Source organism: Ursus maritimus, unplaced genomic scaffold, assembly GCF_017311325.1.
Source record: "Ursus maritimus isolate PB19 unplaced genomic scaffold, ASM1731132v1 scaffold_3, whole genome shotgun sequence".
Classification (NCBI taxonomy): Eukaryota; Metazoa; Chordata; class Mammalia; order Carnivora; family Ursidae; genus Ursus; species Ursus maritimus.
The window spans coordinates 98,463,490-98,481,131 of NW_024425563.1; the positions used below are offsets into that span (position 1 = coordinate 98,463,490).

The 17,642-nt window shown below is 52.1% G+C and overlaps 1 protein-coding gene across 1 annotated transcript in view; it reads right to left on the reverse strand.

Annotated features, from left to right (window-relative positions):
• Window positions 1–17,642, reverse strand: part of GRB10 (growth factor receptor bound protein 10) — a 177,119-nt gene that overhangs the window by 93,378 nt on the left and 66,099 nt on the right. The gene's annotated exons all lie outside the window — the stretch shown is intronic.

Here is a 17,642-nt window from a genome sequence, read left to right on the forward strand (position 1 = left end):
CATCGGTTGTTTAAAATACACCGTGGAAGGGAAGGTGAAAGGGAAGGTAATCGTGGAACAGTGCCCCCTGCTTATTAGCAAGGGGGTCGGAACAGGAGTTACTCTAGGTCTCTGGCTTAAATTGCTTTGCCTGAATAGCAATTCAGGAAGAATTACTGTCAACTGCTGGATTTGAGCACTGAATATAAATAATTAGCATTCCACGGAGCACATGCATTTTCTGCAACAATTACTGGTAATCAAGCCCTAGGCGGTCTGTTATCTGGTACGGAAACATCCAGAGACTGCTTTATAATTGGCCCCCTCTGCAAAGCAGAAGGGCCCAGTGGCACGTTTTTTTTACCAGACATCAGGATGAGGACAAAAATTTTAGGCAAAAGTTAAAACAGCAATGTTACAATCAACTCCACAGCTCTAGAAAAAAACATCTTCGTGAGACTATAATCAAGCCAATGAAAGACGGGTTAAAATGTGGGAAAAGAAAATGGGCCTTTTCATATTTACACACTTGGAATACTAGCAGGGATTAGCGTGGGGTGGAAAGAGGTCAAATTTCTCTCTCAGATTTAAGAAATTTTGAGATTTTCACACTGCACATGGATTACCTCCATAATTAGGTTTTAGAACTGTGTGTGCAAGCGACATCTACTACTGGCACAAAAGCAGCCAACTCGGCAACCTCATCCCTACCTATGCAAAGGAACGTCTCGGTGCCGCCAACGGTCTCAGAATATTCCCCACGCCTGTGTGCCAACAAGCAGCCAACGCACACACTGAGCTTACCCTGCCAGGCTGTCTCCCACTCTACAGATGGGGACACTTGGGCATGGGAAGGTTATGCCCACCCTACTGCCGCCGGCTGGGAAGGGGCAGCCCTGGCATTAGAACCCAGGCGGTGGGGTTCAGAGCCCACGTGCCTTCCCACCCACTCTGCCCAAGAAACTCAAAAAAGCTCATTCATTTTGACAAGTCGCTCTGTCACCTGAATGCTCCCCAGCAAGTGGTTCTCTGTCCAGAGTCTTAGCCTGGGGGTGCAAAAACAGATGCATGATACTCTACTCCCCCCGCTGTGTGAGTGCCAACCCTCGTGCACACACGCATGGGCCTGGTCCACGCTGTGCGGGGGGCCGCTCGCCAGAGCTGGGGAGGCAGGGCAGGGGGCACTGGGGAGAGAGTCCAGAAGGGTCAGCTCACCGGCATCTACCACTCAGAAGAAGGGAGCTCGGTCCCTGGGAAGGCCCAGCCACAGCCACACCTTCCCCCAGAAAACCTGGGAAAACGGATCTAAGCCCAAAGGTGCAAGAGGGTATTTTCACTGCTTGTCTCTCTCCAGAAAAACAGCTTCCTTTTTGATTTTTAATCATAGGTGTAATACTCGCCAACTATGACAATCAAGATGCTAAAGAAAAGCTTAAAGAAAAAAAATTCGAATGAACCTCTCTTGTTTCACCCGCGGATGGTACCCTAACAGTTTCTGGTCTGTTCTTCCAGAGACAAGAAAAATTGCACAAACATAGGACGCCTGTGTGCAATGTTTCAATTACTTATAGAAAACATACATGTTACATTTGGATCACATGGGGGTTCCAAGTGATCCTGATAAAAAATGGATTCATAACCAAATGATATATATTACTGAATTTTAGCCTATCTTGATGAAATTTCCCATGACAACGAAGCATCTCCATCAGCACTTCCAAGCCCTGGACAGCCCCATTGGGTAGGTGAGCAGCATGACTTTGTCAGACCACACCCTACCCAACCGGTGAGCAGGCGGTTAGCGAAGAAAGAAGTTTCTGGTTAGGAAAGAGGAGAGGAGCTGGTTTGCAGGACACGGGGTCTGGAGGCAAGAGCAAACCCTCTAGGAGCCCTGCCGAGGTGCTAAGGACGCAGATGGGTTGTCAGGGCCAGTGCACAAGGTGGTACCTCCCAGACCCCAAATGCAGCGCAGCCCCCCTTCTGAGGTCTCCCCACCTCGTTTCTGCAATTCTCCATCCCATGAGCTCTTTGTCATTCGGGATAAATATTTTTTATTTTCCAAATTTTAAAACAAGCAGGTCAATTTTCGGAAACAGAGCAGAAATACAATAAAAATGTGCCCGAATCCCCTGACTGTAGGCAGGTAACTGACAGCACTCCCGGGGACGTAGCACAGCTGGACGCCATGGAAATCACACTGTGTGACTGATCTGATGTCCCGCCTCTCCCCCTCCCCCACAAACATGACAACATGCTATTTTAAAACCTTGGTAAATATTTTCTTCAGATTCTAAACTATTCTAGTACACACTTGAAGCCGCTTGCAAGTTTCAGAGGGCGTACGTAACAATCCAACCAACACCGCTGTGTGTGAATCCTGTCTGTGCTTCTGATGATTTGCATCGGATCCTTGGAAGTTGAACCACTAGACCAAAGGTTTCACACGTATTTCTTCTGAGCTTAGATACATACAGTCAAAATCTTGTTCACACAGTTTACCCTTCCACCCAAAACGGAGGAGAACTGCCCGTTTCATAAGAGCTGCTGCAGACGGAGACTGGTGATCTTTCTGGAATGTTTTCTTGCCAATCCCAGAGGCAAACTGTGGCCTCGGCCTGCGGTTTTCAGTGCAGGTCTCAAATACCGAAGTTGACCATTTTCAAGAGCTTCTCAGCCCTTTGTCCTTCTTTTTTGGACTACCCTCTGATGGGTCAGCTGGACTAGGGCCTGAAGGCACCAGAACGTTATGATCAAGCCAAGCCACCCACCCCTCGGGAGTTGAGCCCCTTGGGGCCAGTTCTCTGGAGTCTGACTCAACTGGCTTATCTGTAAAATGGGTTCGATGACCCCCTCTGGGATTGCTGGAGGCTTTATTTACAACACCAAGTGCAAAGCCAGGGCGCGAGGCCAGGCAAGCACCCAGCCCGTGGACGTGGGCGTCCTCTGCTCACTGGAAACTCCGGTTTGCGCCTCAACATTCCTCCAGGTTGAGCTGCTGCAAACGCTTTTCCCAGCGTGTCTGCCTGCAGTCTGAACTAAATTTTTGATTTTCAGAAATGTAATTCAACGTAGGCAAGTTTCCTGAACTTTTCTTCTCGGTTCATCGTGGTGAGCCTGGTGATGGCCTTCGTCCTGTCAAGGAAACCAGAGAGCATCTGTGGATGTTTTTCCTGGTCTCTTTTGCAACATGATGTATTCCTCTCTCATTGCGCTGACATTCATACTGGCAGATGGGAAGAGGTGAGACCGTAAACCGGCCCCTAGTTCACTCGCCTTCATCCCACCTTATAATGTCCATGCACACGTGTGTTGGAGCCTCAGCCACACTCGTGTGCGGGTCCCACAGATCTGCCCGTTCAGAAGCCACGGCCACGATCTCCATCCTCACAACTTCTGACGCGTTTTGGTTGGCACCCACTTCCTGCCTCCTTTTACATGGATTCCTCTTCTTCTCAAGCTGTTTCAAGGTTTGCTTAAATTATTAAAACTTCTCTTCTGGCGTATTTACTTACATATAAATGAGCAATTACAACCCATTACGAATATGGATGTTGGGTGTGGACCATCTGGTTGAAATCAGAGGGCACGCACATCAGGAGTGTATAAACCAAGGGTCCAGCCTCCCTGCAGCCCAGGCCCCACCCAACCTGTCCCTCTGGGGACGAACAAGTCCCCAGGCTGTCTCCTGTGCAGACTCAAGTCCACGTCCCCATCATCCCCGCCACGCGTCACTGTCCCTAAGCAACTGCTCCCGTCAGTGGCAAGCAGACCTGACCCCACGGAGACATCGATTTAGAAGACAAGGAACTTCCAAGCCTAATTTAGGCAACCCTGTCACCAGATTTAGCAAATGCAAATACAGGCTGTCCGGCAAACCTGGAGTTTCAGAAAGACAAACTAACCATTTTTGGGTGTCTGTCTCAGGAATTGCACGGACTTGTCCTAAAAAACATTTCTGCGGTTTATCTGAATTTACTTAGCACCCTCTACTTTATTCGGCAACTCTGTACCTAAAGGACCGTTCGAAACCGGATAGGTCTGCATGACAAATCACAGCGGTAAGAACAGAATCCAAATGCGTGGCTCATTTGTTTGTATGTAAGACTCCTAAGTCAAAAAAAAAAAGGGGGGGCCGGGATCGAGCCCCACATCAGGCTCTTCCGCTATGAGCCTGCTTCTTCCTCTCCCACTCCCTGTGCTTGTGTTCCCTCTCTCACTGGCTGTCTCTATCTCTGTCGAATAAATAAATAAAATCTTAAAAAAAAAAAAAGTACTTTAAAAAATTCAGCAGGTAGAAGCTTCAGACAAGAATCCTATTACCCTGAGAAGCAAGAAAAGACGCAATAGGAGGAAACTGCTAGTGTTTGTAAAACACCGCTAGCCGGGGAGAAGCGAACACCAGTGGCAGAGGAAGGCCGGGCGCAGACGTCCCTCTACTCTTGAAAGGCAAACAGTGGCACTTGGCCAGGCTCAGGGTCACGGAAACTGGGACAGGAGTAACAAGCCTGTCACTGAGCCGGCTTGGTCTCCCGGGACTCATTTTTGTTTGTCTGGGTGGGTTTCCAGCTCCAGGTTAGCGACCCTCCCCTTAGGGTCAGGAGCCAGCACTACAGCGTGTCCCCTCTGCAGAGGGCCCCGGGGACTGGGGGAGGGGCATGTCCAGGATTCTTCTCCAAGGTGGCTGCTAGCTGCTAAGGCTTCTTTAAACCAGAGCCCTTCATTACTGGGCTGTCTACGTGGACGGAAGGTGGGCGCCTGGAAGAGCCCCTTAATTAGCTGTGTGGGTCACTTCACTATTTGGTGCTGGATCCCCAGATTCCACTGGCTGTAAAAATACTTTCCAAAGTCGGAAGCAGTCGTCCAGTGGAGCAGGGCAGAAATGCTGCCTCCATTACGAAGAAGAAGAGTGGCCTCCCTACAGGATGACCTTGTGCTGAGTGATTTCTTTCCACCCACACTAAGCCCTCCAACGTGAGGGGCGGTGGGGGGAATGACCCTGCAGGGGCAGCCTGGGCCAGCATGCTGGTCCTAGAGCTCCCACAGGACTTGGCGATGGGGCACAGGGAGGGGACGAGGGATGGATCCTCCAGCTGGGCAGTGCTGTCCTCTAGAAAGTTCCTTCCTGAGTCACACTTTCGGGGGTCACATGACTACCCCCAACCTCGCTCCTTCAGGCCTCTTGCTGGCCCCAGGCTGGGGTACCAACCCAACTGGCTTCTCCGGACCCCTCCAGCCCCCTCCCTGAAAGCACTCTTCCTCCCCTGTCAGGAGCATGCCCACTATACGTGCTGAGACCCCTGCCCACGGAGGCAGGTGCTGACCCTCCCTCGCTCTGCTAAGGAAGAACCCGAGGTTTCAAAGATCACATGGAAAATGTGCCCCGAGCAGGAGTCTGAACCTAGTGGACCTGGCTGTCAGGGCAGCAGGTGTCAATGAGAGGTCAGGCCCCAGCACGCCAGCTTCTCCAGGAGAACTGCTGAGAAATGCAGACTTCTGAGCCTGAGGGCCTGCAGGGTCCTGACTGGGAGGGTGGGGCTGAGTCCAGCACCTCACCCCAGCTGCTTCACTTCCATGGAATATTCCAGGGCCAACTTCCTGGCCCGGCTTCCCTCCAGCTGGAATGCACAGCTCGCAGCAGGCAGGCCACCCCATCCTGCTCTGCCCAGGGATTCTTCACTATCTAGAATGTTCTCTGCCTTGCCCTCCACACACACACTGCACTCATCTCCAAGGCCTCGCTGAGAAGCCACCTCCTTCCAGAGCCTTCTCTGACAGCCCAGATGAAAATGGTCTCTGACCCCTCCTCCTGCACACTCTTTAATTCAGTGTGTGTCCCTCCCCGCTGACGCCTCCACACCCCCTACCCCCCCACAAAGTGAGGGGGTGAAGGCTGGATGGAAGGCAGGCCACGGAGCCCAGCAAGCAGAGCTGTGCTTCCATGAGACGCATCACAGCCCAGCCTAGGCACACAGGGACAGACTCCACACGCGCGTGGCAAGGGGGGCTTTGAATACCTCGTTGCCCACGCTGGCTGCCAGACAGCAAGGCTGCCCAAGAGGAACACGCTGTCGAGACGGAGAATGTTCGCTGGGCGGTTTGAGCCGTTTCCTGATCTAAAAACACAGGACCAACGTGTCCCTCTGGGGGCAGGTGGGGGACTTCAACAGGACAGGAGTGGAACTGTCAGCACGGTGCCTGCTGGAGAACGGAGGGGAGCACACAGCAGAAGGCCAGACTCTGGGGTCCAATCCCAGGCTCCCACCTGTCAGTTAGTTGTGTGACTTCGTGCATCTGTGTGCGTCCTTGGGCCGACTGGTGGCTTCACGTGGTGGCCGGGAGGAATAAATTAAAGTGGTGTAAGCAAAGGGCTCATCCGGCAGGTAAGGGTTCCAGGCTGTGGGACAAGGCATCTGTAAGAGACATGTCTCTCTAGCAGGTGTCGGGGCTGTGTCCTTGGTCCCACCCAGCACACAACCTTTTCAGGGGAATAAAGGCACAGAAGGTGCCCTTTTTTTTAATAATAATTTTTTATTATATTAGTCACCATACAGTACATCCCTAGTTTTTGATGTAGTGTCCCATGATTCATTACTTGCATATAACACCCAGTGCACCATGCAGTACGTGCCCTCCTAATACCCATCACCGGCCTATCCCAGTCCCCCACCCCCCTCCCCTCTGAAGCCCTCAGTTTGTTTCCCAGAGTCCACAGTCTCTCATGGTTCATTCCCCCTTCTGATTACCCCCTCTTCATTCTTCCCTTCCTTCTCCTACCGATCTTCCTGCTATTTCTTATGTTCCATAAATGAGTGAAACCATATGATAATTGTCTTTCTCTGCTTGACTTATTTCACTTAGCATAATCTCCTCCAGTCCCGTCCATGTTGCTGCAAATGTTGGGTAATCGTTCTTTCTGATGGCTGAGTACTATTCCATTGTATATATGGAATTACTCTAAGAAAACCAGAGATGAACACCACAGAGAACAGAACAAGGGGGTTTGACATGTCTTCAGCCAGCGAGAACATTCCATCAAAACCTCCAAGCTGAAATCTTCATGAAGATAAACTTCCAAACCTGTTACAGCAAACCACCGGCGCATGAACAACAATGCATGAAAATGCTGTGGGAGGGGTCAGGGACGGTCCAGGGATGCCAACCTCGGGCTGCAGTGGAAACAAAGCCACACGGGGCTCTCCCAGCACCCCCACGCCCTTTCCTGCAGCAGCCCTGGCCAACCCCACTGTCAGGGAGGGAAAGGATGGAACGGTACGGGTCCTACCCTCCAGGGCCCAGCAGCTCGCTCTCCCTCCAGGCAGCCCCCTCCTGCCCCCTGCAGCCGACAGTCCAGCGGGATCGTGGTCCCGCTCTGACATACAACAAGGCCATGCTTCTGAAGGTCGGTACGTGAAGTACAACCACCATAGCTTTTGTCATTTGATACAAAACTCAGTTAAAGTCACAGAACAAATGAGAATCAAAATCCACTGAACGATGAGCTTCCTGCCCTAGCGAAGAACACAAGACCGTATCATGTGTCTGCGATTCTAACAGGAAAAGTGTTGTCCTACAATCTGCTTTCTACTTACATGGGACCGATACGAGCTGCCGCGTCACACAGGAAAACACCTGGACCGCCACTCATCAGAGCAACAAGAAAACCTCTTCTCCGAAAGAGTAAGACGCCAAGCATGGCAGGGACAATGCCACTATTTAGAAAACTACCAGACTTTCACAAAAACCTCATTGCACCCAAGTGCCGTAGACCTAAAACAACACTGTCCCACATATACCATCCTCAGACACTTCTTTCTATGCGATGACCTCTAAGTGCCTGGATTCTTTTTTTTTTTTTTTTTTTAATTTGACAGAGAGAGACAGAGAGAGCACACAAGCAAGGGGAGCGGGAGAGGGAGAAGCAGGCTCCCCACTGAGTGGGGAGCCCGACGTGGGACTCGATCCCCAGACCCCGGGACGATGACCTGAGCCAAAGGCAGACGCTCAACGACTGAGCCACCGAGGAGCCCCAGTGCCCGGATTCTTGACATCATAAGCAAAAGAGGTATATGAATCACCTAGCTTTAAATTCAATCACCCACTCTACAACACCAGGTGCGGACACAACCATTTCAGTAATGCAAGGGGAAGGGAAGTCCGCCAAGCTTTTACTTTTTTTTAAAGCATCTTTATGGAGCTATCAGTTACCTAACATAAGTTTCACCTGCCGTAAGTGTACAATCCAACGAATGTTAGTATAATTACAGTATTTGTACTATCATCATCTATATTTAGAATATTTCCATCGCCCTCCAGAGAAACCTCGTGCCCAGAGCCTGCTCATCTTGACAAATGGTTTTCCCAAAATAAAACGCCTTTGCCACGTCGATTTTCTTCCCGTCTTTTGATCTGGCCTCCCCCCGTCAGTGAGGCAGCTCACCTCATGGTGAAGAGCTCAGTGGCCTGGGGAAGGCATTAGCCCTCCCTGGGTAAGGGTCACCTCACGGGACAGTGTGGAAGATTTAGTGTGATCGTGTGTGTGAAGCATGATGTAAGTTATGAGTAAGCTGCAATTTTCACGCGCATTCCTACTAATCTTGCTGTTACCGCCACCTCCCCCACCTCCACATCCCTGACCCCCTCCACCCCCAGCACCTCCTCCTCCTCCTCTACCTCCACCAAGACTCCACCCCCAACTTCAGCATGAGCACAGGGCAAAGGGCCACCTGTGAACAGCAAACCGACGTACGTGCAAGATCACAGAACACAAGAGCACTTAACATCACGCCTGACTCCCTGCCCGTTTTCTGCTCCTGAAGGGAGTCCCATCCAAAGGAGAAGCTGGCAGAGCAGTTTGTGACACTGGCCCCCGGGGGGGGGGGGCGCTGAGAACACAGGGAGGTTAGACCCCAGGTGCACACAAACGGATCCGGGGACTGTGGACTCACCCACTAGCTGCTTAGGCAGAGAAGACTGGTAGCTTATGGAAAAAATGAGTTCCACCAAGAATCCAAAGGCACAACTTTCAGAAGGACAAAGTGGCCTTCTCGGCGCTGCCCCCACTCACCGCCCACGTGGAAACATGCAGACAAAAGCCCACAAGGCCTTCACCCCTCTCAGAACCTGGAGACAGGTTCACAGCAGGATTTTCAAATCTGCCCCATAGGACACACAAAACACGGCTGTGTGTCCTTGCTGCACTGCTGCATGGGACAGGCAGGCCTGATGCTGGCAAGAGAAGATGGGCCCGCCCTTCCTCTCCCTGCTTCTCCCCTGCTCTGCCTGTGCCTGCCCAGGGGTCCCGCGTGACTTCACCCCCCCCAGCCGACCCTAACCCTGCGTCGCTTGCAGGTCTTCTGCCAGCCAATTCGGTCCTGATCAAAACCCTGCCTGTATCCCCGGCAGCCTCTGAAGGGAAAATCAGCTCTTGGCGTATGCAGGCCCTCTAGCTACTTCCAGGACTTTGATTCTGGACATACCCACCAGGGAACCAGCTATTAACGGCTCACACCCAAACCCAGGCTTTGCTCTGGGGAAGGAGACTGTAGAGAGGCTGGCCCAGGGACAGAGCGGGCAGCGATCACTCCGGGGGGGGGGGGTATCTGTAGGTCAAAGGTCAGGACACCCACAATTTCACAAGGGGTCTGTGTCTCAGGAGCTGTGTCACGGGGTGGGGGGGGGGTCCAGCCAATACAATGACTGTGGCTCAGGAAAGGAGCCAGAAACGTCAAGTCCGTGAAATGTTAGCCAATAAGAAACACGATGGCCCAAAGCTCCATACAGTGGTGATGGCCCCACGTATCCTGTGCACTAATTCCACCGTCCATGCTTGCTTTTGTACGAGGCTGATGGTTCTCCAAAGTCAAAACTTACTGATTTTAAATATAACCTGCAGCCTCTATCAAAACTAAAATGCTGCTTTAATTTCTTTTTTAAGTAGGCTCCACGCTGGGCATGGAGCCCAACGCAGGGCTTGAACTCACAACCCTGGGATTGAGATCAAGAGTCGACACTTTACTAACTGAGCCACCCAGGCGCCCCAACCCCTAAATTTTTTAACGGCTATTCAGGTCATCCTATGGGATGTCCGTAACTCTAGAGAACGGTCAAGATGCGGGTTTCCCCAGGCTTTCTAGGATGCGAGCCCCCAGGGACAAGGGTCGCTGGTTCTCACCCACACACGCCATCGGCCCAGGTGGGGGAGTCAGCGTGCCAGGCATCCCACCCACCCTGGGGGGAACCAATGACTCAACATCAATGAGCCTGGGTCACTCAGCGCTACACAACTGCCCCCACATTACCTAACACAGAAGAGCAGGTGCAGGTCTGGATGGGAGTACTGAGGGCCCCCATTTATGAAAGCATGTCTGCACCAGGCCCAGGACATGCCCTTTTGTCCTCCTCCAACCAACACCCCCCGGAGGGAGGCAGGACCCCTGTGGCCCATTTACACGATGAGTAAGGGAGGTCCGGCAGCTGGGCCAGCGTCCAGGCAGCAGAAACGGCACAGCGAGGAGATCAGATCGTTGGGCACCCAGTCCCAACTTCTGCTGCCCACTCACTTTGTTCTCTGGGACCCCCACCCTTGTGGAAAGGAAAATGAACAGAGCCCCAAACATCCGCATGTACGAATATAACGTGAATTTGTTAGAATGGTCGGCAAGTAGCACCTGCACCAATGCTAAGATCTACCCTGGCTCAGCAACCTGGGAAATGAGACCATATGGAAATCTCTATGCTGCTAATTAATTAATAAGGCCAATAAATCAGAGCCCTCAACGTGCTTCCCAAGAATCAATCAAAACACAAACGGGCAATGAGAACAATTTGACAAACCACGAACTTCCAAATGGAATAACATGTGCTCTGATCCCACCGCAGCGACCTCTGGCCAATCATGACCCCAAGCTCTGCAGGAGGGGCCTGGTGCCCGGTGTTCCTCCTGTCATCCCCGGCCCTCCCTGGCACAGATGACCGCGTGTACCGAGCTTCCCGGAGGCTCAAGGGACCGGGCCAGAGGGCCACCCACGAGCTGAGCCCCTCTGGGAGGCAAAGGGAATAGAGTCCCCCAGCTACACAAAGACCCAAACAGAAAGGACGAAGCAGAGGGTGTTCATTACCAAAACGCCAGCACAGCTCGGACGCTGGGGCCATCGGGTTCAAAGTTCCACTGACCCAGCCACAGCAACAATCCCTCAGCATCTCAGCTCATCTGAAATGTGGGTCACAATCCTGAGGCCTCCCCAGTGGGGCATAAAGCCTCTGCAGACACATGAACCCGAGTTCTTTGGCTCAAGACTTCCGGCTTTCTCTTGGCAACACCACCCCGTGCAACATCCACACTCAAACCCAGGCAGGAAAGCAGGTGGCAGGCGGTGGTCAGGATGCGCTGAGACGGGGCTGTGTTCTCAGCAGAGCTCCTGCATACCCACCCCCCAGCACATGGCACACCCCCACTGCGTGCCCTGGTTAGCAGAACGACGAGAGGCATCTCTTCCGCGAACTTTTCAAAACTACATTTCAAAATTTAGAAGGGGTTCTCACTGGTGCTGGTTGACCAGGAAAAAGCCCCAGGGTTTACTATGATGTAATCCTTGGTGGCGGCTTTTCCTCACTTCTCTGTCCCTCTGGCAAGCGGAGGCCAGAAGGCCAGGGGTGAGTGGTAGCCTGGGGCCAAGAATCTGGAGGCAGAATGAGGAAGCTGCGTCTGGCCCAGAGCTCCAGCCCGGGCCCCCTCCTGCATCCCACCCGGGTTCCCACACCACACCTGAACCAGAGGGCAGGTGGGAGAGCAGGGAGGGGCAGGTGGAAGCTTCCAAGAGCCTGCTGAAGCGCATGGCTGTCAAGTCAGGGTGACGCTCCCTGGAGGCATATCTTCCACGGAGCTTCATGCAAAGCAAGTGGCCAAGCCCAAGCGAAGGAGCAGCACAGACCCCAGGGCATGGGGAACTGGGTCGTCCTGCTCAGGAGCTGCTGGTGCCTGCCCAACAAGCCTTGGTCAGCCCCTCCTTGCCCCAGGAGGATGGCCGGGTCCCAACGCCCGTGTGGGTCACCAGAAGCAGATCATCACGTGCTTCGTGAATGAAAATCCTTACTGTGACATGAGCCAAATGTTTATAAATCACCACTGTAACAAACTCCGTGATTCTGAGCAAATAAACTCCCTCTCTGGGCTTCTTTCTCCTCTATAAAGGGAGTTCTCAGGATGTCTCGGTAGCTCAGTTGGTCAAGCATTAGCCTTCGGCTCGGGTCATGATCCCAGGGTCCAGGGATCGAGTCCCACACGGGGCTCCCTGCTCAGTGGAGAATATGCTTCTCCCTCTGCCTCTGCTGCTCCCCCTGCTTGTGCTCTCTCTTTTTATTGAAAATTAAATAAATAAAATCTTTAAAAAAATAAAATAAGGAGGTCTCTGGATCACGTGGTCTCTGTATTTCTTTTCTGCTCCTAAGCTGATTCTGGAAATTACATAAAACATCCTGGGCCTAATCTAGTCCTAGGACCACGGCTAAAACAGTGTGGGGGACGTCTGTGCTGCCCACCAAGACGGAATATCGAGGATTGAACAGACCTTCTCTGCTTAAATAAGTAAACACTGAAATGGTTTCTGTGAACTGAAACAGGTAGCACAAGACGATTATCTCTGAGAGAGATAAACTCGCTGCCCGGAGTGCCCACATCTCAGCATTAAGGAAGGGGGTCCTTCTAGGAGCCAGAACGCAGAGTTCGGGGAGACCTGTCCGGGGTGCCAGGCAAGCTGTCAGCCAAGTACTGGCTCGTGCACGCATGTAAACAATCGAGGCCAAGGCAAGAGCCACCAGAAAGAAGCAGGCAGAAGGACCCCCAGAGCTCACACAGGCAGAGCAAAGGCTGTGTCCCCTGCACCCACAGTGGAAAAGCTCATACACGGGGGACACAGAACGGAGCTCTCGAAAAGTCCTGCCTCAACTGCGAGGGCAAACGAGGCCCAGCACGCCAGGGTAAAAAAAGCAAGCTTCAGGAAGACCAAATGGCCTCAAAGAAGCCTAATCATTCATGTAAGAAATCCTCCGGTATTTAAAGCAACACAAAAAAAAGGAGAAACAAAAAAATTGCAGCGCTCAGCCACGTGTGACACCCAACCCCAAACCAGCAGGCGTGAAGAGAAAGCACGGTCCGTCACGGGAGGAGACATCAGCCTAGAGAAACAGCCCCACAAACATCGAGGATGAGCCTGGAAGGCAAGAACGCTCGAGCAGCCAGGAGAGCCAGGCCACAGGTGTTCGGGAGAGTGAAAGCAAGCACAATCCTGAGGGGCACCAAACCCAACCCCCAGGATGGCCAGGCCTGAGATGAGATGCCACACCCCCTGTCTTCTCTTCCCACACCCCCCCTCTGCTCTCCCTTGGCCCCGGACACTCCCCCCTCCACCGATGCCCGACCTCAGCGGTCTGGGAGGCTGGGGGTAGCAGAATCCTCACAAAGACACAGAAACGCCCCAAAACGAAGCACCCAGAGGAAAGCAAGGGTGGAACTCCCCCAAATCATGCCCCCTGTGGGCAGAGGGGAGGGGAGGGGACTCAGGTTTGGGACCACGCAGAGCAAAGCTGAACCCGGCATCTCCATTCCCCAGCTGTGTGGTCTGAGCAAGATAAGTCAATGCAAGTCCCTGGGCCGCTGTCTGCACAGGAAAACCCGGGGAACAGCACCAACTTCAAAGGGTTTGCTGGGGAGACTGTGTGACGTATACAATCTCCCACCCCCCAGTTCCTGCCCCATCCCCGAGACAAAGACACCTCCTCTGTTATAGCTCAGAGGGATGAGGGAGCGGGGAGGGGGGAGGAGGGTCTCCACAGTTCCTTCAGAGTTGCACTCACCCCTGCACACCTGGAAAGCAGTTATTAAGTGACAACGCCTAGCGAGCGACGGGCCACTCCAGCTTCAACCGCCAGCAGGGAAGCGGGGCCAGCCTCTGGCACAGAAGGTCCGGCCGCAGGCTTGTGCTCCCAGCCCCGTGACCAACGTGTTATGCTCAGGAGAAGACGGGGGTGTGTGTGTGTACGTGTACGTGTGCATGCACGCGTGTGGAAACACAAGCGCCACAAATTTAAACTGCACAGGGACACACATAATCTACAGATACTGCAGGAGCCCCGCCTTTTCCACTAATCACTTCTTCACCCAAGAACTCCCTGCTAGGTCATGATCCTTGTTCCTTATCAGCAGATCAGACAGACTACTCTCCTGTAACCCGCAGCAGGCTTGATGAAGCTGCTTGCTAGCACCTGTACCCAAGGCCGCCTCCTCTAAAAAGCGGTCCCCGGCCTAACACGATCCCTGGATCCACTGAAAATACTGATCCATGAACTCGCTAGCCCCACCTGTGGCACCAGTCCTGGGGAGAGCAGTGAGGGACAATAACAAGGTCCTAACAGTGCCATCACATGACCCTGTTTCAAACCAGCCCAGAAGGGAATTGCTAGGAACAAAGCAGGCCCCTCCCACTCCAGGGAAGCCCCAGGGCCCTAGGGAGCCCAGTGAGACAGGGATGGATACTCAGGATGCAGACTGCACAAATGTCACAGCCCAGCAGACGAAGTGCCAGGATACCAGACTGGACAGGCTTGTACAACAGTGTTCACCAGGTGACTGAAGCGTCCGGGAAAAGGACCCTCCATGCTGGACACCTGGCTGACTGGGACAGTGGTGAATGGACAGAAGAGAGGCTAGTTTTGGGTGATGAGAAGACAGGTTAATTGCATCTGAAACGTCTGTGTTTTGAAATGCTGGCATTACACTGGTCCCCAGAAATACTTCAGCAACTACCAGCCAGCCAGCCGCCCCTCAGACAGGTGCTCAAGCCAGACAGAAGGGTCAGCCTCAAACTCTTCCTGCCCCACATTCCAGCTCTCCTACCACATCCTGATGACTCGGCCTGCTAAATATACTTCGACACACACTTCTCTTAGGGCCACTGTGGTGTCCTCGGCTCAGGTGGCCACGTCTCGCCCTGAAGCACTGACTCAGAGTAGCTCAGAAGGGACTGTGGCATCCGCATCACACAGCAAGCCGAGCAGGCAGAGGATGGTGTGTACCCCGCGCCACACACAGGAGATAGGGTCAAGCCCGGGGACTCACGAGTCTGCACCCTCAATCCGCATGCCACCCCTGATCCTTCTGTCCTGGAAGACCCAGAGATCGAAATGGACTCCAAACAAAATTGCTCAGTACAAAGCAGGTTTCGCATGCACGTGAACACCCAGTTCACTGGGAGTCTAAGATACGCACACCCCCACTGGAAATCAGCCGGGGAAGGTGGGAAAGCACAGCGCTCGGCTCCAAGAAAGCTTATCGAACTGATGACAAGATGACCATGATCACAGACAGATGTCCTCAAGCTCCTCAAGGGTTAACATCTCCACCAGCAGGGCACAGGCACGGGAAACCTGATCAGCTTTGGAGACTCTGGTATCTGACCACTTGTCACTTATGAACAGAGACACACAGCCAGTCTTCAAAGAGACCCACCTGCTAGGCAGTCGTCTACCAAGCTCCTACTCTGTGGCCAGCCCATGAGCCCTTAAAGCACAGGTCCTACACCCTTGGCTTTATACGTCATCTGGACAAAACAGAGAGTAAGCCGTAATCACACTATGCAATTTATTCATTTATAACTGAAGCAGACAATGCCATGGAATAATCAAAAGAAAGCACAGAGCAGGTAAGGGGAGGGGGGGAAGCTGCCATTTCAATAAAACAGGACAGAAGTCTCCCTGAAAAGGAAGGGTAAGGAGCCCACGGGGCTCCAAGGGGGATGCTGGCAATGGGAGGGCCCTCGGTCCAGGGGTAGGCGGCCACCGGCCCAAGGCACCTTCATAGTTTTCATCTTAATCGTGACCAATCTGTACAATGACACCAGAGGCCAGCTGGTTTCCTCGGAAATAAAGATCCCACCTAGCTTCTTGCGCTTTTATTCCACTCCAGAATGCTCTGCCAAAGACGAAAGGTTTTTGTTTTTCCTATGAGTTTCTTTCTATTGTTTTTTAAGCCTGACTACCAAGCGATCCGGTTCCAGGCCCTCTGTGGACAGTGGGCTCCCAGGCACATAGAAACAGCTGGCAGAGACCCCGTTGCCCCTCCTGTGCGGGGCTGAAAAGTGAGCCCTGAGAACTTCTCACGGAGCTGCCGGCAGAGGCGGGGAATCCACCTGCGGAAAACGAAAGGCTAGGTTTTTTATGGCTGAGTAATATTCCATTGTATATATGGACCATATCTTCTTAATCCAGTCATCTATTGAAGGGCATCTCAGCTCCTTCCACGATTTAGCTATTGTGGACATTGCTGCTATGAACATTGGGGTGCATATGGCCCTTCTCTTCACTACGTCTGTATCTTTGGGGTAAATACCCAGTAGTGCAATGGCTGGGTCATAGGGTAGCTCAATTTTTAACTTTTTAAGGGACTGTTTTCCAGAGTGGCTGTACCAACTTGCATTCCCACCAACAGTGTAAGAGGGATCCCCTTTCTCCACATCCTCCCCAACATTTGTTATTTCCTGCCTTTTCAATATTTGTCATTCTAACTGGTATAAGGTAGTATCTCTATGTGGTTTTGATCTGAATTTCCCTGATGGCTAATGATGGGTATTAAGGAGGGCACGTATTGCATGGAGCACTGGGTGTTATACGCAAACAATGAATCATGGAATACTACACATCAAGAACTAATGATGTACTGTATGGTGACTAACATGAATGAATGAATGAATGAATGAATGAAAGAAAGAAAGAAAGAAAGAAAGAAAGAAAGAAAGAAAGAAAGGTAGATCAGGTGTCCCATCACTCTCCCAGAAAAACTCACCAACCACATGCAGAGTGACAGAAAGTTCAGTAAGAGGAGACGCCGAAAATCCGCTGTGTTTATTCTTTAAAGATCAATTACAGAAAAAGTTTGCAGAGGCTGAGAATAACGCTCACCTTCAATTAAGAGCAACTTGAAACATCCCCTTGTTATTTTTTGGTGTCTTTCTAGTTAATAAAAAATAGTTAATAATCTTTAAAAGGTACCAGTAGCCACATTCTCAGCGTCTCCCTCAGACATGCAGAAATATTCAGCACGTGCTGGGGAACTACCTAGCCGAGGATGACGGAGACACAGCTGTGAAGAGTCAGGGACCCCCTGTGCTGGGGCAGTAACTCACAAGAGCAGGGGAGCGGCCCCGTCCACTGCCACCCGCCGAATGAGGCACAGGGAGCAGAGGGAGGGGAACATAGCTGGTGACGATAAGAAACCTAGGCATGCTGCTATGACTTCAGCAGGAGCAAAGTATCATCCGGGAATACAAAAACAGAATTTAAACCTAGCCTACTCACAAGACCAAACACTTAAGCAGGAAATTAAACAGAGTTGAAAACCTCCTGTTTTCACTACTCCACATGCTCTATTAAAAGGGATAATTTTAAGGTTCCTCTCTCCCCAAAATGCACCATTAAAAAAACAAAAGAACAAAAAAACCAGTTGCGACTGCCTGCAACCCCATCAAGCCACTGCCTGCTGGTTAGGATACAGCAGTGCTCCCTGGCCGGCCAGCTGGCGCACCTGCCGTCAGTGTGCAATAGTTTGTGTATTCGCTGCTGAATGCACCCACACGTCCTAGAGCACCCAAATCCACCAGCGAGCCTGCTACAAC